Here is a 5,850-nt window from a genome sequence, read left to right on the forward strand (position 1 = left end):
CCATCAATTGTCCTAGCAAAGCAAAGGTTTAACTTCAGATTCTGGTCTCTTCTTAATCACAGCTGATTCTTCAGCCCCAGCCAACTAGAACCCACAGATTCTCAATCCAAAATCTCACAGGAGCAGGCCTGATAGTCTCCGCTTCCCTTTGAAGATTCATAAGCCAGGCATCCATTGTCTACAACTCTTTCAGCATAACTGTTCCAAGCTCCACAGCAACAAACTCTGAGCACACAACGGCTTTTCCAGCCCAAAGTTCCAAACACTTCCACAGTCCTCCCCAAAACACCAAGGTCAGGTCTGTCACAGCAATACCCCACTCCTGGTACCAATCTCTGTCCTAGTTTGTTCTTCATTGCTGTGACAAAATACTCTGAGTACTACCAACTTGGGGAGGAAAGGGTTTGTTTAGCTTACATATCCCGGGCCACAATTCATCCGGGAGCCCAAGGTAGGAACTCAGGGCAGGAACCTGGAGGAAGAAGCTGGAGCACAGGCCATGGAGGAATGCTACTTACTGGCTTGCTCCCCTGGCCCTTGCTTAGCCTGCTTTCTTATGCAATGCAGGCCCACCTGCCCAGGGGTGGCACCACCCACAGTGGGCTGGGCCCTCCCACATCACTCATCAAGAAGATGCCCCTCAGACATGGCCACAGGCCAGTCCAATAGAGGAAATTCCCCAATTGAGGCTCCCTCAACCCAGGTGTGGCAAGTTGACACTAAAGCTATCCAGCACAATGTGCCCCCTGGGTTGGACACAAAATAGTGACTTATTTTCTGTATTTTGAACAGTTGTGGACCTCTGATATAGTCTCCATCTACTGCAGCAGCAAATGAAGCTTCTTTGATGAGAGTGAAGAGCTATACTTTTCTGTGGGTAAAAGAATAAGTATTTTGAATAAAGTTAGAAAATATATTGACTTAGGAAAGTGGCAGTAGTAGGTTATGTAGGATCTATGGCCTCTCTAGCCACATGTAATTAGCTAGGATTGCAGTACTCATCATGAATTCCCTCCTATGGAGTGGGCCTTACGTCCAATTAGAAAGCTCGTGGTTACCCCCAAGATAAAAGTGCCACTGTTGGTGATTGGGGAAATCTTGCCAGGCTGATCATTGTTGTAGTTTGTAGGCTTTACAACTGGGTAGGACTGTTGATTGCTTTTCTCCTTTAGCAGCTTACATAGCACCTTCCAATATTACGAGAGCTAGTCCTCAGGGAGGGGGTTTCCAGATCAGTTCCAGCTCAATTTCTCCAACTCCTGTGTCAGAAGTGTATGGTGTCTGCAGTAATAGGTCTTAGCTTCGAGTTTTTTGAAAAAAGATCTGTTTATTATTATTATTATTACTTTTAATTGGTTTATTTTTATTTTATGTGTAGAAGTGTTTTTCCTGCATGTATGTAAGTGTACAACATGTGTGCAATACCCACAGAGGCCAGAAGAGGGTGTTGGAGCCCCTGGAACTGGAATTCTGGATGGTTGTTAGCCACCATGTGGGTGCTGAGAAGTGAACCCATGTCCTCTGCAAAGGCAGCCAGTGCTCTTAACTGCTGAGCCATCTGTCCAGCCCTTATACTTTACTTTTTCAATTGATGGACTTTGGACTTGACTATACCTTCCCTTAGCAACTAAGTTGAACTCCCCATTTTAGCATGAGGAAATTCAGTTCTAGAAACTTTATTCTTACAAGGCCATTTTCATGTCCTGCTTTATTTGATTCTCTGTTACAGTCATAATGGAAAGGCAAAATGTATCTTCAGTATTTTCTCTTCTTTCTGTTCATCCTCATTCAAATAGCCTGAAGCTTTCTTTTCCCCATTTTCTGTGTTGCCTTACCCAGGCTTAGCCCTGCTTACCTAGCCTCTGTGGACAGAACACCACCATTTTGTTCTGCTATGGATAACTCATCTGCTATTTAAAAAAGGGAATCCTTAAAAGTCAATGTCTTAAGTAAGGGAATAGATGTATTTTAATGGGAATTTTAGACATTACATAAGAACAGTGGAGCGATGCCTTATGTTCTTTAAAATTTAGCCTTTTTCTAGTTACTTATGAGTTTAAAACTGGGCATGGTGGTACCTGCCCATTATCCCAGCACTTGCAGGAGGATTGCTTCAAGTTCAAGGCCAGACTGATCTACATAGTAAGTACTAAACCAGTCAGGGTTATACAATGGAAAAAACAAAAACTAACAACCAACTAATTAATTAGCTAAGAATTTGGCTTAGGCTGGTTTATATTGGATTTAAGTTCTTACAGCCTTTTTAAAAAATGACATTTCATATTATTCATTTGTGTATGTGTGTATGTGTGTGTTATGGAATGCACATGGAGGTCAGAGGACAATTTTTGGGAGATGTTTCTCTTGTCTCCATGTGGATCTTGGGAATTGAGCTCAGGATATCAGGCTTGGCAACACGCTCCCATACCCACTGAGCCACATCACCTGCCCTGTCTTAAATCCTTCAGTCGATGTTTAGTGCATGGGTGTTTAGTTGTGACTGGACATTCAGTTTACCTAACTGAACTAATCAGCATTTGTTTTCTTTACACTGACCCTCCACTGAAATCCTTAGTTATTTCAATATGATATCATTTTCTGGGTTACCAAGAACTTGGAGTATTTTTTTGAGTATCCCATTTTTCAAACTGCATTTAAGCAATAGTTTGTGTTTATATTTGATTTCCTCTTCTAGACTAAAAGTCTTTTGAAAGGGAAAGTTGAATTTTGTGTTTTGTTGGACCTACTCAGTACACAGCAGTGTCTAATGTTAGTAGGCGGTCAATAGCTAATCAGTGAACAGGTGTTAGTTAAAGCAGAAGGGTGGTTGCCATTCATGTAAAGGAGGTACTTTAAATGAGGCATTTGAAGTCATTATAAGCAACTGAAGGAAGTTTTGCATGATGTTTACTTTCTATTTGATTGTTCCTTCCTGAAATAGAATCATGTTATTATGATACTGTTCTATTCATACTTTTCAAGGCCTGCTTGGGCCTGTTGCAGAAAATAATGACAGAAGGTTCAGAGCCTCAGTGAATGTGCTTGGAACAGTAGCTTATCTGGGAAGGTGAAATCACAAAAGCATTATTAAAGAGTGGCACCTTTAATTTAACAAAATAAATGTTAACAGGAAGCATTTCCAAAGGAAAAATGTGTGTGTTTGCTAATGTTTGTGCTGCCTTTAGTTCAGAAGCAGGTTTTATTTCAGCAATATGCAATGAGTTGTCTGAATTTTTAGTTTTGTCACTTCTAGCACAATTAAATTTTTTTTTTTTGCAAAAAGTAGCCTGGAAAGTGGCTAGAGAAAAATGAGAATAGATGATGTAAATTTGTAGTAATAATCTTTAAGTTTAAGGCATTATTGAGTAATCACATATATAAAATAGAGTTAAAATTACCTTGATAGCTAGGTGAGGTTTGTTAATGATTTTTACCTGTGCTGTACATTAAACCAGTTAGGGAGCTTTTAAAATCATGATATTGAGTGTGTTGGGTGGCTCTACAATTTTGTTCAGAGGACTGCAGAACTTGGAAAAGCTTTGATGCTACTGATGTATAGCATATGGCTAATGTTCTGTGTATATAAATATACACACACATTTGAATTTTTGGAAACTTTAGCTGTGCTGTCAACTTTGAAAAAACAGTATCCCAGTTTACTGTGTTGAGTTGGCATTATATAGAAATTAATAGCCATATTGGTCTAGAAATGTTAAAAGCACTGCATTAAATATATAAGGTCTTATCAATCTGGGTTGATTTCAGAGACTTAATTCTCTAATTACAAATTCAATCACAATGGATGTCAGAGGGTAGGAGGCAGTATTTTTTTTTTTAAGCAGGGATCTGGAACTCACTATGTAGACCAGGTGAGCCTCCATCTTACACAGATTCCATATCTCTACCTCCTGAGTGCTCAGATTAAAGGTGTGTACCACCATGCTCAGCATACTTCAATATTAAAAAATATTTTATTTATTTTTATTTTATGTGTATGAGGGTATTGCCTGCATGTATGTAAGTGCAGCTGTATTGTGCAAAGTCCACGGAGGCCAGAAGAGGACTTTGGATACCTTGGAACTGGAGTTATGGACTGTTGTTAGCCACCATGTAGGTGCTGAAACTTGAACCTGGGTCCTCTGCTAGAGTAGCCAGTGCTTTTAACCACTGAGCCGTCTCTCCAGTCCCGGACCTCAGTATTTTTACTGATTCCAAAGCATAGCAGTTTAGGAATTTCTGTCAGGGGTAATGAATGAGAAATACATCATGGACAGATGAAATAAATAACATACTGTGGGGCAGAAGATCACTAAGGTCCTAGTTTCTCTTTTGTTTTATTTTCCTATGTTCTGGGTATGGTATTCGTGTAAATACCCATTGAATTGAATTGAACTAACCTTAATCTGATCTTAAGTGATCATTCTTAGATAACAAGGTGCTCAGCTATCTCTGCAGTCCTTATACTATTTACCACTTCTCACCCCTCCCAAACATCAAGGATATTGCAATGCCTAGGATAGTCACTAATATCTGTGTTGTATCTCAGTCCATCACTGCCGAAACACTCCACCTTGCTAGGAACTGTCCAGATCCATATTCTATACCACTAGTGATGGGTGTTTACTCGAGGCAGCAAGTGATTAATCTGGATCCAAAACTTCATTTTACAATCTGTTTCTGTAGAACACCCCTCATACCAATTGCCTTAGATGGGATTCTGTAAAACGGGCTCTGAGTTGGGAGTTGTAGGTGGAAGGTTTACAGGGAAGTGAGAAAGACTTGATTGTGCAGAGGGACAGGCCATCAGTGTCCAAGTGGCTGCAGGGGCCTTGGCCTGTCTTATGGGGAAGGTGTAGAGATGCAGTGGCCCTTCAGAGCAGTTGAAACTTGAGCCAAAGTTTATAAAAAGAAAAAGAGATACATAAATTATAGACTAGTGATTTTGACCTCAAGTGGGGCAAAATTCTCAGATGTCTTAATAAACAGATGATTCCTAAGTATTTCAAAAGTCGGAGCAGGAGGGACATACCTTCTAAAATTCCTTCTCTTTCTATTTATTTATTCATTTTAATAATTTATTATATATTTTATTATTATGTGCATGAGTGTGTTGTCTGCATGTATGTAAGTGCACCCATGTCATGCAGTGCCCGAAGAGGTGAGAAGTGGGTGTTAGATCCCCTGGAAATGGAGTTACAAATGGTTGTTTGTTGCCATGTGGGTGCTGGGAACTGAAAGAGGGTCCTCTGCAAGACTGGCCAGTCTTTTAACTGCTGAGCCCTCTCTCTGGCCTCATCCTTCTCTTACTCTCTTGGTAGGTTAAAAATGTTGACTGATTTGAAAGGCAATTGGTGAAGCCTTCATTGTTTTTTGCTATTCAACAAGCATTTTTTTCAGTTTATTATTTATTTAATAACCACATACTTAGACGAATCATTTCATTAAAAGAGCATTGACATATTCAATAACAATTTTCTGAGCTAAGATGCATCTTTTCCAAAATTGGCTGTGAATTTTTAGGTTTACAATTGAATTATTACAGTTATACAATATTTTACTCAGTCTAAACCCAATAAGACATAAAATTAAATGAGGTTTTAACCTTTAAAAAAGATCTTCATTTCATTATTAAAATACACAGTTTCATACAGAAAAATTCTTTTTCAATGCAATTGACATTGGATGTTCGCACATGCATTTCTAATCTCTAAATATCTGATTATTACTAGTCACTGTTGGTTACTTTCTGAGCTTCTAGGCATCTGAGCATGGATATAAAGTCATCAGGTAGATTTCAATGGTAATGTTTTTCACATCTACTAATTATTGTTTTTTAATCATTATTTTTTT

The sequence above is a fragment of the Nannospalax galili genome, unplaced genomic scaffold, assembly GCF_000622305.1.
Source record: "Nannospalax galili isolate Female #2095 unplaced genomic scaffold, S.galili_v1.0 scaffold335, whole genome shotgun sequence".
NCBI lineage: Eukaryota > Metazoa > Chordata > Mammalia > Rodentia > Spalacidae > Nannospalax > Nannospalax galili.